General features: G+C 36.8%; 1 protein-coding gene across 4 annotated transcripts in view; it reads right to left on the bottom strand.

Moving 5' to 3' along the window:
* Positions 1 to 18,577, bottom strand: part of Igf1r (insulin like growth factor 1 receptor) — a 293,607-nt gene that overhangs the window by 197,273 nt on the left and 77,757 nt on the right. The gene's annotated exons all lie outside the window — the stretch shown is intronic.

Raw genomic sequence — 18,577 nt, forward strand, 5'->3', positions numbered from 1 at the left:
GCAGGCCACCACCCACTGAGGATGATACAGGAGCCTGAGGGAGGGCACACTGCTGAATTGCAGCAGGTTTTACTCACTGAAGAAGGACCAACATGAACAGTAAAGTAATAACACAAAGAAGTGTAAGCAAGCCCACAAACTTTGTGACATTTTTACATTTTAAAAATTTTAAATTGAGCAGTACAGATCTATTACTCTAGAGTACTGAATTAAGTTCTGAAGGATTAAGGAGACGAATTGTGACATCAAAGAGCAAGGAACAAGAACAAGGGATTCAAGCAAAAGACTCTCTTGGAGAAAAGATCCAAGGTGTGAGTCATGGGAAGGGCAGAAAATGGGTAAATGAATGCACATCTTGGTGGCAGAACCTGTGAGCATGTTGCTGTAGCAGAATTGGAAATCACACCTTCCAATTAACAAGGGAATTATTAAATTAACATGAGGTTTGAGAAAAATAAAACAAAGTAAAATACTTGGCAGCCAAAGAGAAGACAAAAGAAATACATCAAAATGTATCCATTGTCAAGCAAACAGAGTTCAGCAGGATTTCCCTGTTGAAGGACAAAATTGTCAAACTGAGTTCTAAAAATCCAGCTCTTTTAAAAAACAAACCTGTAACCTACCCAAATCAAAGTGGCAGTTTAAAAATGAAGAGCTGAAGAAAGTTATATCAAGCAAAGGCAAATAAAAAGAAAGTAAAAGTGGCCATTTTAAAATCAAACCAAAAACTGAAGGTTAGAAGTGTTAAGCTAGACAAAAAGGGATATTACACATAATAAATGTAGAACCTGAGAATATAAAGATTACATGTTCCTGTATCAACCAAATGGCAGGTGAATCCTGTAAGTAAAAACTCTTAGAAATGAGAGTTTAAAAATTACAAAATACTTTAATATACCTTTTACTTTTTAAAAAATTCTTTTAAAAATATTTATTTTTTAGCCATAGGTGGACACAATATCTTTATTTTACATTTACATGGTGCTGAGGATAGAACCCAGTGACTCATGCATGCTAGGAGTGCTCCACCTCTGAGCCATATCCCCAGTCCCATGCCTTTCACTTTGACAGCTAAAAACACACATGAATTTGTACGATCTGAATATAACATTCCATAATTCTGACTTACTAAATATAGAAAATGAAACCTCTATATTTTACAAAGGATATAAGTCTCAATGGAGACTGAAAATTAACCATTTACTCAGACAAGTAAACCTTAACAAGTCTTTATCTTGAGATAGATTTCAGAGCTGCATTCATAGACCATAACAAAATATCAAAAGATAATAAGCTAAAGAAAAATGCAGTGACATACTTCTAAATAATAATCAAAGGTCAAATAAATAATTTAATTGCAAACCATTTAGAAAATAATACAAAGAAGATCAATCATCTAAAGCCAAACATGCATAATCTAAAGCTGTTCTTAAAGAAAATGTAAGGCCTTAAATGTCATTATTTTAAGAAGATCAGAAAGCAAGTAAGAGAGGCATTCAACTTAATAAACTTAAGTCAAATGGAACAGAAACATGGGTTAATAAAAGTTTACTGAGATTATTTTTAAAAAGATTTATAATTCTTTAAAAGTTTATTGAAGAAAATAAAATATATAAATCTCTAACAAGCATCACTTAAAAAAGCAAAAATGTCTTGGCAATGAGTTAATTACTACTATATATACCAAAGGCATAATAGTATTATATAAATTCTGTGCAATAATCCTAAATTTTAGACAAATTAAATGATCTTCCAGCAAGTACAAAATATTAAAACTCGGAGCTGAACAGAACAACTAATCTATTCTGAAGGATACTTTCTTTAAATGGGATTAGGGTGGGGGGAGTCTCCAATTCCAGGTTGCTTTCTGTTTATTTTAAAATTTGAAAACTATTTATTTCCTACATTATGTAAATGCATCAAGACTCTTAAAAAAAAGATGAAAATTTTCTCATGTCATATAAAAAATATGCTCCTAATAACAATACCTTAGACACTACAAATAAAGAAAAAAACTAAAGACCTGTCTCAAGATTGCAGTTATAAAACATTAAATATTAGCAAATCAAATTTGGCAACATATCAAAAATACTGTACCATAAAAAATTAGGGTTTATTCCAGGAATGCAAATATGATTCAGAATTAGGAAATCTAACCAACACAATTTATGACACTACAAAATAAAGGCAAAAGCTCACAATTACATCACATCAAAAAGGCATTTAATAAAAGTCAACAGCCTCTTCCAATAAAAATTAAACACTAATGGATATCTACAACTTAAACATGGTGAATTATTTTTACCAAAACTTAACAAGAATATTCATTGCTCAAACACTGAAACATTTTTCTTTAAATTAGTAACATAGCAGTTCCCTTTTCTATAGAAACCAAAGTACCAGGAAACAAACAAGAATGAATATATACACATATACAAGCAAATTTACTATTACCTTGTTTTGGTATCTAAAGAAAACACAGAAAGGAAAAGGAAAAAAATTAGCATGATTTTCCATCAACACAGGATGGATAAAAATGGATATTTTGAAGTGCTATAATTTTCACTTTTATTGCAATATCTGCAGTTATTTAAAGTGGTATCCATATACTAAGAAAAATAAAAATGTTAAAAAATACACAGTGAATATTCTTTATATTAATAGAAGATCTCATTTTTTAAAAACTAAAACCATATTGGATGTATGCATATATTTTTATATTCCTAGGGAAAAAATGGAGACTATGGTGGAGATTAAATTTTCCATCAAATTGCATTTTTTAAAATTTTTAATTGTAAATGGATACAACACCTTTATTTATGTATTTTTTTATATGGTGCTGCAGTTCGAACACAGGGCCTCACAATAAGCTACAACTCCAGCCCTAATTGCACTGTAATCGTTTTTTTTTTTTTATGATAATCTTAAAGAGACTAGATAGGTACAGATACAGATATGTTTATTTTGATGATACAAAGGATCTCCCAGACATACAAAATGTAGAAAATAATTTTTCTCTGTGTTCCTATTTCTTGGGAAGATAGGAAGAAAGTACACTGCCGCAGCTAGCTTTAGATAACTGAGATTTGAATACTAACTTCAAGCCCCTTAAACTCTAGAAGCCCCTGCTTCTCTATCTGTGAAAGGAGATAATAATTCCCCATTAAATGTTAGCAGGATTGAGTGTTTACACCTAGCCCTGAAGGAGAGTCATTACTAGTATCCTTTTATTATTAGTCCATTCCTCTCAAAAAGGAAGATAGAAAAAAAGGTCAAAACTGTCCTTCCTGAGCATTTCCAGGGGCTGCTGGCATCACCTAAATCCATGGCTCAATTACTTCTGAATTCAGTGTTTTGTGGGATTCCTTTTCAAAGTCACTGCATCAAAAGGTGAACTGAAAATATTGGTGGTCTTCAGCTGTCACATGGGGAGCTTATAACAGCCACACCAATCCACTTCTCAATTGCTATTTTAAAAGCAGCAGTTTCTCTCAAATACTCTCAGGCAGAAAGCTGACAGGGGCCAGGGATTTCCTGGAGTTTCCTTAAGACTCTTCTGGACAATGAGAAAGGACAAACAAAGTACCAACAGAGCCCTCTCCTTCTAAATCCTCAGGTCCCTCCCACACCCAGAAATGCAGTAAGAAAACATCAGGGAGACCCACAGCCACAGCTTCCAATCTGCTTGGATTAATTAAGGACATTAATTACAAGCAGAAAAGAAAAAGAAAAAGGAAAATGTTGAAATTTGGTCACCTCCTAGTCCTCATACTGATCAAATTGAGTAAGATAGTATTAATTAGGAAGAAGAAAATAGGGAGAAGGAAAAAACATCGATAGAGAAGGGAATGAAATTATGTGTTGAAAATATAGTTAAATTTTCCCAAAAAGAAAAACAAGGCTTACCTGAGAAATGAAGGGGCTGACACGATGGCAAGAATACCACAACAAGGAGCAGAAACTGTCCCCAAGGAGGGAGAGTACAGAAAATTCTGGAAACTGAGTTCTTTAAAACAGGAGATACATCTTAGCATAACCTGAAAAAAATCCCTTCTCTACTACAGAAAGAATTCACAGGAGACACTGCCAGCTCACATCTACACATCTCACATTTTCCAAGATATCTGCTTCATGATCCAAATAATATCATACAAAGGAAATAAAACCATCTGTAAGAAACATTAATTCATCATGGTTTGGCTAACAGGGAATTCTTCACTATCTCCCCTCAGATAAGTTAAAAACTAAATGAAATGAGTCAAGAGCTTCTTTTGTGTAAAATTCAATGAAATTTATAAGTATACTCTTAGGGGAAAAAAACCCACATTTCCTTTTAGAGCAGGAATTATCAAAATTAACCTAATTCTCAGTCCCAAACATATAGCTGATCTCACCTGAATAACAGTTTTACTAATATATTAGGTTTTTCTTCAGAAATATTTGATATTGATTGAAATAATACATTTTAACATTGAAGTATACATAATTTCTAATAACTCAAAGTAAATTTAATATTACATCATGAACTTGAACTGTATTATTCACATGTAAGATATATTTAGGGGATAAAACTTACTTGTTTTCATTAATAAACATTATTCCTTACAAATGGATTTCATTCAAAACAACTCCATAGAGAGCAAGACCTATTAGTTAGGATGGTCATGTACCCTGAGTTTTCACAGTTCTGTGCCCTAGTTTTATATAAAAATGACCTGGTTTGGGGTTCAGGAAATAGTTAAAAATGGTAAGAGTCCACAAGTGAATGTTTTGTTCACAGCCTCTGCTTTTCACTGACTCATTCATGGGGTTGGGGTCTGAAAGAGCAAATGCAGAGCCCAGGTATCTGTACAGTTGGCTAAGTGGGTTTGGGGCCACTTTGGTACCCAAAGAATAAAGTCTCTACACAAACCCACAGGAAAGATCCCTAAAAAGAGCACCTGGTAATCTAATTCCCATGTAATCAAACCCCCAAGTAGACCAATAAAATTAATACATAATACAAACAGCAAAGAATTTATATAAGTTTTTTATACAGAATAATAATGATTTGGGTAGGGAAGGGAGAGAGGAGTCACTCACATATACCACGTACATATCCGAACAATTTATTTTTTCTTTTTGTGTTTTTCTTATTCCTGGGGAATTTCTCATAAAGCAAATGTAAACATCTCATACAAAAGATTGAGAAGCACCGGTCAGGGTACAAATTGCAATGAGTTGTCTGGGAATTAATATGGTCATATGAGTCAAGAACCTTAAATTCAGCCCTCTCCTCAGAAATGCTATTTCAAGGGATATTTTCTAGGGAAATAATGTGAAATAAAGGATACAGATTAAGGTACAATAATGTTGTGGCCTTCTTTATTTATAATTATGAAAAACTAGAACCAATGCAAATGCCTAGTGTGGGGGAATGGTTGAATACGCTGTTGCCGCAGTCTGGCTGGGCACAAATCACAAGCCACTCGAGCAGGAACAAACTTTATTTTTGAACTCTACCAGCACACCCCACACATGCTCCCCGGGAACTCTCCCGAAAGCCACCCATGCAGCTCCTTCAGGAACACACCAACCGGAAATTACCTCCTCAGGCATTTCTCCAACCAATTTGAACTCATCAGGAATCCCCAGGAATGCTCAACCGGAACTCAACGGGAACTCCACTCAATGAGAACTCAAAAGTCATCATCTTAATGGCTCGATGGCATCACCTCTCAACCACTACTTCTGGCAAAAATGTCATGTGTCATCCTGACTCGGCAGTGGCCCTTAACACACTGTGATATCTTCATCCATGTAACTTAACAAAGCCATTTAAAGTAGAGTTATAACCAAGCACAATGGTGAACACCTGCAATCCCAGAAACTTGGGAGGCTAATGTGACTGGACTGACAGCTTGGGCAACTTAGTGAAACTGTCTCAAAATAAAAATAAAAGGTCTGGGGTATAACTCAGTGGGAGAGTGTCCTGGGTTCAATCCCCAGTAAAATACACACACACACACACACACACACACACACACACACACATACACACACACACACCACAAACTATAAGGTACTGAAAGGTTCAAAATGTCAGTAAATAAATACATAACTACCAGGATTATATGCTTTGTTAAAATGCATTTTAATGTGTTTTAAAAATCTAGAAGAAAATAAACCCCAGGGCTCTCCATGATGGATTTGTAGAGGACTTGAGTTTTTCCCAAATTCTTTAGTTTAGAAATACACTTTAATCCCTACATGCTGAGTAGTTTTAGGGATTTTTTAAAAACAAAACAAAATAAAACTAAGGTATGATAGATACAATATAATACTAGCCTCACCCCTAGTTCTTCCTTGGACAAATCTCAAAACATCTCAGAGCATCCATTTTTGCAACTGGAAGATGAGAAGTTGGATTAGATGATTACAGGGACCCTCACAGGCAAAGCACACCTGGTCATGGAAGCTAACCCCTCATGCCTGTGACCCACAAGGTCTGAGGCACAGAGGACCAGGCAGAACAACAGAGCAAGCCTTCCTGGGCCAAGAGAGCCACTGGAAGGGATGGCTAGGTGCTCCCATGACACCTGATGAGGTCTTGCTTGGTTTCATCAGTCCCTGTAGACATGCATCTGCTTTATATACTGGAGGAATGAATTCCTGGGGTCCAAGTTTGAGGAATGACAAATGTCACAGTAAAAATGGTATTGTGATACCAACAGTTCACTCACAGCATCATGTCCCTTAGAGGTAAGGAAAAGGGAAAAGATGGCCCTCTGGGATTGAAATCAAGCTAATGTCTTTATTCACTTAAGTAACTAGGAGAATAAAATACCTACACACACCAGGTTTTCAAAGCAGAAAAATCGGAAGCCTAAACATATTCTTTAAAATCTAAATTGGTCAAATGATGCTCCCAAGTGACACTAGGAACCTTACGGTTAACTACCCCAAACAGAAAAGTGAGAAGTGTCACACCATGCTGTCACCCATCCATGCAGCCTACTCACAGCCAAATCTAATCTCTTAGGCAAAATATGGAATGATAGGATTACATAATTAATTTTCCTGTTAGGCATAATTGTTACTGACTTCAAGTCATTACAATGTCAAATCATCTGGTAGACGATTGCTATCACATCCCAATTACAAAAACATACAAACAATTTGTAACCATTCATTATTAAATAACAAGCAAGGTCATAGTGGATAAATGGAAACTTAGAAAAATGAAAATTAAAGGCAAAATGGACAAGAGGTGCTGAAGAAATTAATCAATTAATCCTGATGAAATTTCTTTTGTGTTATTAGGTATCTAGCTCTCAGGTTACCTGCTAAATGTATTTTCTAAGAGCCACATTGTTTAACTTGATTAAATGTCAGAGTGACCCAGATCACTCTGTGTCACCAAGAACAGATAGCAATACAAATATTTAAAATACATCTATAATTGTCATGACTGCACTAACAAGGATAGCATCCTTCCTTGGTTGTCTACAATAAGGAAATCACACAAACAAACAAAAATAGGCAAATTAAAGTATATGTATGTAATGAAAGACTTTATTCTGTAGTTCTCAGTGGATGGGTCTAAAGTTTATGAGGCATTAATTGATGAGAGTGTCAAAGAATCACAAGCTAAAGTATGGGCACCTCTACCAAATGTGAACTAGCCTAAAGAAGAAAGTGCACCATCTCTGAAATCAAATTGAGCTGTGCATTACCTGGTACTCAAACATGAGTGGGTCTGTAACAACTCAGCCAATTAGACAGGTGATATCAATCCCATCTCATAGATGGAGAGGCACTTCAAGGACGTAGTAAATAGCCCATAAATTTCTTCTACTATAACACTAATCCTACCTAATTGGAATTTTTTTAGACACAGAATAAAACTTATGATAGAATCTTCTAGGAACAGCAAAAACTTGTTGAATAATGGGGCCAAGAGGAAGGACTTAACTAATGCACATTTGGGGTCTCTCCTAAAGAAAAGAGATGCATTCTCACCCTGACCCCGTGGCACAAAACTCTTTTAAAAACTCACTATGCAATATGTGAGTGTGTAGCCAGGCCTAAATATAGTTTAAAAAGCATTTCTCTGGCTCTGAATTCTAATAAGTCCTGGAATACCACTGCTGCTGCTATTAAAAATCAATTTTTAAGAGTAGAACAAGAATGGCTCCAGAATAAAAGCAATTAACTATATGTTTGCTGCAAAGATGTCAACACAAATTAGCTGCCAATGACCTGACTACTCGTGTTGCAAAAAGTTATAAATCATTTGAAAAATTGCAAAAAAAAAAAAATTATGAGTCCTACAAATGAAAATTAAGAGTCATAAATGGGAATTGTTTGAGACCCTATTTTTTTCAGATTTTAACAATGAAAGTCAATGAAAAAGGTGATTTGCATACACATCTTCATTTTGCTGAAATGCTCAATTCCATTGCTAAAGAAAGTACCTAGAGGGTAAAAGATATTAAAAGCTGTACATGCAGAAGTTTAAACAGGAATGCATATTCATGTAATGCAGAGCAATAACCAAATCAGAAATAAAGATTAAGGCAAAGAAATTTTTAGTCTTTTTAGTCTTAGGATTGCTTAGAAGTAAATGTTGATCTCTTTCAAATGGATTTCAAAATTCTTTGGCCTATCTAATCCACACCCCTTCAACATACATGCAGAATATGAGTGAACCATTTGCTACTAAAGCTAATGGTATAGACATTATCATCTAAACCCAAAAAAGGAGGGAGGAATCCTCTAGATGGTTCTAGATGATAATATCTATACCAACAAATCCCTGATACCCATTATTATGCGCTACAACACAGCCGAGGTGACTCAAATCTCATCATACTACCATTTTTGTAGAGCAACTGAGAGACACAGTAGAACATTATGAACTCCCTAAAAATTCCAACCACAGAATGACAATCCACTTGTTAATTTACTGTCCTGAGGCTATAGTTTGGTTTAGCTTCTTTAAAAAATCTTCAAATCCCTTTCTAATCCACCCAACATAGTTCTCTCCCTCACATATCTGTTCTTGTAAGATTTGATCATCAGAAGGAATCTAAGATGCAAAATAACTCATATACAATTAATTGACTTAGCACCAAAAATGACTTAACATACCTGATTATACACTGAGTAGGATAAAGGTTAGTCAGTTTTCCATCACTATAACAAAATACCCGAGATAATTAACATATAAATAAAAGATTGATTTTGCTCATAGTTCTGAAAGTTCCAGTTCAAAATCAGGAGGACCCACTGCTTTGGGCTTCTGGTGGGGGTGTTGGATAGCAACAGTGGAGAGTACAGAGTGAAACACACTACTCACTTCAGGAAGCACAAGAGAAAGAGGAAGAACCAGAGCTCCACAATCTCCTTCAAGAGCACACCAATAACCTGAAGACCTCCCACTAGACCTTATTTCCTAAAGGCTCTACTACCTCCAACAGCACAACTCTAGGGACCACGCCTTTACTGCATGGACCTTTGGGGGACATTCAACATCCAAACATTAGCAGTGTGTAAATACATGGGAACTGACAGAACTATACTTTGAAGAGGAAATTGCTGGAAGTCCCCAACTTGAATTTCCATTACAGTGAATTTATATTATCTTCTGAACATTTTGCATTAAAGAGTTAAACAACTGATAGCTTGAAAGAATTAATCATAATGATCCACACACCAGGTGAATTACAAGTTCATTCAACCATAGTGCACAGGTTCAACTCAAAAGAAAGAGAATAAGAACAACACAGTTCCAAACTAATGTGCAAAGAGTTTCTTTGCCAACCCTAATTAGTGAAAAAACCAACACAATTCAAGTGCCAGAAGAGGTTCAAAGAAATAACTAGCAAGACACACCCATTGAGCCCTTTGAATTCCTTACCACATACACCTAGGGGCCTCAACTCTCAAAAGCAAAACACAACAACCAAAAAAAGTGAGTTCTTTTAAAACCATGGGGGTATATTTGATCAGCAGACCTTGTGGGTTGAATGATGACAGGGAAAAAAGGAGACTGACAGGCACAGACAAACATGTGGTCTGAAAATGTTCCTTTTTGTACACTATAACAAAACATCTAATCTCCCCATTCCTGGTATGACTGATTCTAGAAAGATACAGGATTGTAGGTCTAATATGCAATGGATCAGAAATGGCTGATTTCTCTGAAAAGCACCTGAATTAAAGGCATGTTAAATTACACAAAAAGGAAATCTATTCAAGAGGTATGCCCTCTCACCTTCTGCTTTGTTCCCGATTCCCCTGCACCTGAGCAGGAGAAAGTACAGCAATTACTTGGGGGTGGAGGATTAATACACAATATAAGCACAAACTTAAAAACAGTCTTATTTTCTCCTCTTCAACTTTTTTGCTTTGGCTTTTCTACTTAATATCCTAGAGATTTATTTAGATGGGGCATCAGGGGTTGTCGGGTTTTATTCAGTTTCAGAATATTCCATTTTTGTGTACCTATCTTAGAGAATTAACCAGTCTCTTACTGAAGAAAAAATGGGTTGTTTCCAACCTATTACTATCACAAACAATGTTTTAATTCATACATGTGTAGGTGTATTTATAAGATAGATCCCTAGATGTGGAACAACCAGGTCAAAGGTTACATGTACTTATACCTGAGAGAGACTGCTAATTTGCCTTCCATGAAGGTTACATCACTTCATATTCTCCTCAGCAAAAATGTATGAGAGTTCTTGTTTCCTCAGAATCTTGAAAATAGAGATTACTGACAAACCTGTAGGTTTTATAGAAGCTTCAAGTTCAAAACAGGAAAAGAAGAGAGAGAGAGAGGAAAAAATAATAATAAAGTGTTTCCAAAGATGAATGTAAGTAATTGCCAGGAGTTTCACCCTGCCATCTTTCATATAGCATCAGCAATTCCTCAAAGATGAGGGAGTGGTCCATTATCTTCAGGACACCATAATAAAACCAGAAAAGCATACCACTCCCCTGTACTAGACCCCTGCCCAGGCCAGTTCCTGTATCATTTCAAGCAAGAGAAAAAAAGGACCAGAGAGGGAACTCCTCACCTGGCCTCTGCACTTCCCAGCTTCCTCAACTGTAACAGGTAGTCCCATGAAAACACACAAACCTCTTGGGGCCACAAGGGAGATCAAATGGAGTTATTCAGGCAAGTGCTTGGTGCAAGGAGTGGCATAAGGCATGAACTCTAATAAAGAGTAACTAGGGCTATTTTATAATAAATGCATGGCCATCATTTTAGAATACCAAGAGTGTAACCAAGTATAAATTAACTCCTGTAATTTAGTAGAAAGCTCAATTGAGTAAATCAATACACAGATACTGCTACTTTAGAATGTGTAATCTTCATTCTCCCTACACTAGTTAATATTACCTGAAAAAGAACTAATTATTAAAATAAATGTGGCCATCCTCTAAAGCATTTAGTTCATATTAAATTTTACTTAACTTAAAAAAATCATTTGATAGTTATTCTCAGGCTTCTGGGTACAAGGCTACATATAATTCAGCAGCTCTGGGAGGCAGCCAGCAAAGGAACCCAGTTCAGAGTTCGAGTCTCTGGCTTTCCTCTCTCCAAGATAGCCTTCCTCCTAGGCATATTCCCAAGACTCTCCAGGGTTTTGCGTCTTCATCTACAGAGGGAAAAATAGTTTCTTCTCATAAGGTTTGGTAAAGATCAAATAAGGAAAACATATAAAGTTCCCAGTTAATGCCAAAAAAATGTTTTTGGAGGAAAAACACTGAGCAGGTTTCATTACTGTCATCTTTAGGAGACCATCTATCCTTTCTCTTTCTGCATCTGTGCTATGGTCTCTCCTGGTATCTCCTGATCCTTACTGAAGCTTTCCCCTGCTATCCTCTGGACTTTCAGTACTACTCCAGTCTGTGTTCAAGAAAAGAAGACCTGCACTCAGGCACTCAGCCTGATCCTGAGAAACTAATTTCTTGGGAGTTGCCTTTTTTCCACTTCAAGGGTTCCACAGTCCTCTTCCATTCCACTGACACTTCTGGCCCTGTCACTCCATTGATCGAGTTTCAGGTGTGGTCCTCAAAGACCTTCCCACTGCAGGATCCAGTGCACATCTCCATTTATCTTCAGGTTTGGCTTTTGGTCACTTCCTCCAAACCCCACCACCCAGAGTCCTGGCCATGACAATCCCCGTTTGCACTCAGGCTCCTTTATAGCTCACATTCTTCTCCTTGGCCCTTGAAGGTTAGTGGTCCTTTGAGCTCCATCTGCAGCAGTTTCTGCTTTCAGGTACCATTGCCACAGAAACAAATTCTTAAACTAAGTCATGTGCCCAGAATTCCCTCTGAGCACCAGTACAAGTTTCACCTTCACTCAGAATGCCTCAAAAAACAAACTCAGGCTCATGATCCCTGCCACCTGATCTCCATCCAGCATTGCGTAGCTTAGTGATGGCTCTGACCCCTAATCCAGAATCCTGGCTGGACAATATCTTTGATATCCTGCTCAACATTCAGCAGAGGCCTGGTTGATCTTACCTCCCTACTTTTTCACAACAGGCAACTTCTGATTATCTCCACCACCAGTCCAAGTTAACTTCAGGCTTTGCCCTGCCTACTTAAATAGCTTCCGGAAGGCTTCCTACCTAATCTATTCTTCATGATGTGGCCAAGTGAATTTTTTCAAATATGAAGTCTCCCCCACCCCATGCAACATTTCTGTTTAGTACTCTACACTGATTTCCCATTGTTCCTATAGTAAAGACAAAACCTCAACATGACTTCTGGGACCGTGGTGGGCCTGGCTTCTTTCCTTTCTACCATAGGCCCTTTGCACACCATTTTCTTTTCCCCTGGGGAAAAATTCCAGTTACTTCAAAAGTACACTATAACAACTTGATGATATACATGTGACATGGAAACAGCTTATTGCATTTACATTGCTAGATCTCATCAAAATTAAATGATTTTTAAAAAGTAATGCATTTACATCTTATTTCCCTTATATTTAAATTCATCTAGTTTTCACTTTGTTTTCATAAGTTGGAACAGAGTTTCAGGTCACTGGCAGAAGGGGAACAAAATGAAAAAAATCTAAAAATAACTTATTTTTAATAAATCATGATTTACGCAACTCATGTTTCCTTTGGGGATTCATTATGAGTGCAATTACATACAGGTAAGCCAATTTTTGTAACAAGTAAAAACAATATTACTTAGAAACAATTCAAAATAATCAGTATTTGTTTTTGTTTTTCAAGTATTATATCTAAAACATGAACTTTGGCAAATTATATGCTAATAAAATAACATGAGAGTTCTTCTCTTCTTGGCTGGGATGGGTTCAAATCAAGCTACATCAGCCCAGAGTTAAGGCTAAAGAATTATTCTGATGCCTTCAGTAAGTCTTACGAACACCTCCACAGTGTCAGAGCTCCCCAGCCCGTGCAAAGATTCTGCAGAAGCTAGCCTCAGCCCATTTGTCCCCCATAAAGATTCCAACATCTTGGCCAAAACAGGAGTGGCCTTCTCTACTCCTGCTGGCTTTCACACACACACACACACACACACACACACACACACACACACACACAAGTAGCACAAGTTATCTTGGATTTACTTTCAAATTTTATGAAATTCCTGGTATATCCATGAGCTGATCTGTTACAGACCTGGCTTCATGTTGTACTTTTTGCAAGATAGGCACCTGGGAGGGCTAGACCCACCCCCCTCAGGAAAATCTGATCTTTAAAGAGGTTTTACCACACCCAACTCAAGAAAGAGCAAACAATTTCAGGACCCAACTGAAGAAGAATGGCTTATAGTTTGGGCTTCACAGAGACAGAGCAATTCTGAAAGGCCTAGATCAAGTTCCCCTATCTCACACTAGGTATCTCAATCTTTTCAAACATGTGGAAGTTTCTTTTGAATGCACACACACACACACACACACACACACACACACACACACACTCTTACTATATTCTACTGCACTACTAACCACATAAAAATCCATACACAGGAAGAGACCAACCCAGAAATGCCTTTAAATCTACTTATTGAAACAAAGAATAAAACCTGATTTTGTTTATTTTGTGTAGTTCTGGGGATGGAACACTGGACCTTGTGCTCTACCATGTAGCTACAACCCTAACTCCCTGAATTTATTTTCTGATGACAATGCTTCATAGTGTATACTGGCAAAATCCAACTGTTAATCATCTAGACTGTGAAGGACTCTACAGAAGAAGAAAATTCAGGCTAGAACACAGCACTGGACTAGTACAATTCGGCAGGTGTAAATGCACCATGGCTCTCTGGTACTTGGAACTGCAACACCTGAAGTACCCATTCACAGACTGGGAAACACCTGGAATATTATCTTCAGTGAAGGGATATTTCTGTTAAGAGTCTGCTATTTTGCAACATGACCCTCTGGAGACCTGGAAAAAGGTAACATGGAGCCACCAGCTGCCTGCTGGAAAAGGCAAAGTACACACCAGGTAGCAGGCTGAATGGCACTCCTATCTAAATGAACACAGTTCACTTGACTACAGACGAAAGCCACTTGTACAAGTAGAATGTAGTTTCAGGAAATGATATAAACTGAAGAGGAACGAGCAATGTCAGGAACTGTACTCAAGCTATATCAAAAGACCAACAGAGAGAGTTTAATTGAAAAGGAAAATGGACATGTTAACAAAGTTTCTGCTAATCACTTATCTGAGAGTTATATTACAATATTAAATTTAGAAATATAAAGTTAGTCTGAAATTTACAGAGTATATTATTAAAAATTTATAACTGATGCACATAAATGTTTATGGGATACCATGTGATGTTTTAATACATATATACATTGTACATTGTTCAAGCCAGGGAAAACTTTTTTATCTCTTCAAACATCTGCATATCTTTATGGTAAAACATTCAGAATACTTATCCTCTAGCCTAAAACACACACACACACACACACACATAGAATATCAGAACTTCCTACTAACTGTAACTTAGTACCCATTAATAACCTTAGACTAAAGTTTACAGAGCATAAGCCTTTTTAAAAATCAAGATTTTAAGCATAAAAGTATCACTTTGTGATTCAGGAAGGACTTTTCAGTCAATCCTGAGATGTGATGGCCAGCAAGAACCTGCTCTGGGAATATTACACTTCTGACAAAGTGGGCTTTCCCTAGATAATTAAATTTCACTCTACTTCTTTAAAGAGCCAATCTAAATTCATAACAGCAGGAGGGGGAATAGGCATGTGGGAAATGTCAAAGAATAGGAAAAGGTATTTCCTAAACTAACCACTTTGTTTAAACTGTATAACTTCTAAAATGTTTTTACATGTGCAGCCTTAAAACAAGCTACACGGTATGTTTTACTACTCTCCTTTCTCCTGCCTTCAAAACATGATCAACCAAATTTTTGCCCTACAGATATGGCAAGCCACACATTTATTATATATAAAACATTTTCCAGGCCAGGCTTGATGGTACATACCTATAACCCCAGCAACTTGGAAGGCTGAGGCAGGAGGATCTCAAGTTCAAGAGCAGCCTCAGCAAGAGGCCCTAAGCAACTTAGCCAAGACCATGTCTCAAAAACCTAAAATAAGAAGGGTTGGGAATATATGTAGCTTAGTAAAGTGCCCCTGGGTTCAATGTAAAAAAAAAAAAAAAAAAATCTTTGGTTCCTTAGTTGAATTATTTTTCCTCAAAGAGATCCTACTTCTCTCAAGCACATCCATCTCTTATGTCACACATAATCAACCACAAAAACTCTTTCAGCTTTTAGGATGTAGTGCCACTGCTATAGCAAATTCTGAACTTTGTGTTTCAATGGGCCTACTGCATATCTGTGTTTTGGCTTTGTGTGCGTTTCTTATTAATTGTTTTTTTTTTTTTTTTGTTGTTGTTGTTGTTGTTTTGTTTTGTTTTGTTTTGTTTTGTTTTTTTGTCTTAAAGCTTCAGATCCTTGACCTGTTCAATCCTTTTTCAGGCTGCATTTACTCCTAGTCCTATTGGTCATATTATTAACCAGAGCCCTGACATTCTCTAAGGAAAAGATTGAAAAGAGGAGTTAATAAAGCCAAGAGAGTTCCATGGTGAATTTATCGTGTACACAGGTGTATAAATTAGAGCAAAACCACATGGCAAGCAAAACAAATGCAGGAATACTAAGGCATTTAAAAACAAGATCACTAACTCAAAAGTTTTCATCTTAATGCTTTTACTTTCTGAAGTCAATAATGGGAGCCAAAATATTTTCTGTAGAAAGTGATACTAACTAAACATGCTCTCAAAGTATCCTCTAGGCTTGAGCAATGTTCGATATCCAGGGTTCCTTGAAGCAGTAATGTGAAAACTTGTCCCTCTGGTACAAACAAAAGGGGGTACTACAAAGGCTGGGCACAGTCTCAGGACTTCTATTCAGGTTACATTTCCTGTCCTGAGCTTAATATTTTTATACTTTTATAAAAATCTCAAGTAGGATTATAGTTTCAAAGACACATTTTATTTTATTTTATTTTAAATAGAGAGTGAGAGAGGAGAGAGAGAGAATTTTTAATATTTATTTTTTAGCTCTCGGCAGACACAACATCTTTGTTGGTATGTGGTGCTGAGGATCGAACCTGGGCCGCACGCACGCCAGGCAAGCGCGCTACCGCTTGAGCCACATTCCCAGCCCTCAAAGACACATTTTAAAGAGAGTCCAATCAGCCATCAATGACTGGCCATTTGGAATCTAAAGACATAATGACAAATCAATTTGCAATTTCGTTTAGGGTAAATATCCAGTTATAGTTCAACTTTGAAAGAAACTTCAAAGTGCTACTTTGAGGAAAAAGATGAAAAAATAGTATGCATATCAAAAAGTCAGAAACAAGGCTATACTAAACAGGAAAACAGCAGATTAGATCAGACTTCAACAGAGTACCTTCAACAGAGCACCCAGATAAGGTTCAGGCACATGAGCCATCATTTCACAAAACAGAGTGGTCAAGATCAGCCATCACCATTTTCTTGAATGTTCTGCACACTTCCTGAGTCATGCTTAACCCACTAACTGAGATCAATTCTAAGATGTGTGAAAAGAGTATGGTCTCCAGAGAGTCACCTGCAGCATAAAAACAGTGAGTGGGTCATTTCCACACTTAAAGTTACAACTAACTTTTTTGAAGCAATGTAAACTATGAAGTTCTTAAACAGGAACCATGTAGTTTAGACCCCTGAGTTTGGTTCTTATTTTATTTCTTTGCATATCTGTATATCAGTGTATATACATATTCTAGAGCTGGAAGGGTGTGAGGGCTCAAGTGTAGTCATTTAAGAGCCTGTGAAATATTTTGAAATGTATTTGACATAACATTCTGTTGTGCTCAGTGCAAACTGAGGTTAATTATATATACCAAGCATGGCTGTTGGAAGGATTACATGAATATGCTGGGACAATGAAAGGCACACTATAAAACTGGATTCAAGTACAAAGTTGAATTTCTAGGTGTTTTTCTCTGTTATAAATAAATAATTTTGCCTGAATATGAAACTGGGATTCAACCACCAACATCTTGAATGGGGGTTGGAGTGGTGTGACATTTGTGAATTAGCCTTAGACACACACAACTGTCTAATAACACAATTCAGGACTAAAATCCTATGGGACAATCTTCTGTCTCACTCATTCCTAAAGAGAACCTGTCTGACATTTATCAGGACTGGGTCATGGGCAAGATATGTAAGATCATCAGTACTGTGTATCTAACAGCGAAAGTAGGCTTTCACCTACTATATAGCAAGAACATTTTCAACAAAAAAAGTCTAAAACTGAATAGGATGCCAGATCTTACAGATCACGTTAAATCTTCCTCAGTAAGAGATTCCATCTCACTCGATTCAGAATGTCAATTATCAAGAATACAAGTAGCAATAAATGTTGGTGAGGATATGGGGGAAAAAGTACACTTATACAATGCTGGTGGGACTGCAACTTGGTGCAACCACTCTGGAAAGCAGTATGGAAATTCTTCAGAAAACTTGGAATGGAACCACCATTTGACCCAGTTACCCCACTCCTCAGTATATACCCAAAGGACATAAAATCAGCATACTACAGTGACACAGCCACATAAATGTTTATAGCAGCTCACCACCTGAGTAAAGCTATGGAACCAACCTAGATGCCCTTAACAGATGAATGGATAAAGAAAATGTGTTTTATATCTCACACACACACACACACACACACACACACACACACACACTGGAATATTACACAGCCATAAAGAGAAATAAAATTATGGCATTTGCCAGTAAATGGATGGAACTGGAGACTCTCATGCTAAGTGAAACAAGCCAATCCCAAAAAGCCAAAGGCTAAATGTTCTCTCTCATATGTGGATGCTAACCCACAATGGAGGGTGGAGATAGAAGTTCACTGACTCAGACAAAGAGGAATGAAGGGAAGGGAGAGGGGATGGGATTAGTAAAGATGTAGAATGAATTGGACATGACTTTCCTATGTTCTCATATTAATATACATGACCAGTGTAAAACCCGAAGAATGGGATCCTAATTAGAATGAGTTATAA

Source organism: Ictidomys tridecemlineatus, chromosome 5 (assembly GCF_052094955.1).
Source record: "Ictidomys tridecemlineatus isolate mIctTri1 chromosome 5, mIctTri1.hap1, whole genome shotgun sequence".
NCBI classification, from domain to species: Eukaryota; Metazoa; Chordata; class Mammalia; order Rodentia; family Sciuridae; genus Ictidomys; species Ictidomys tridecemlineatus.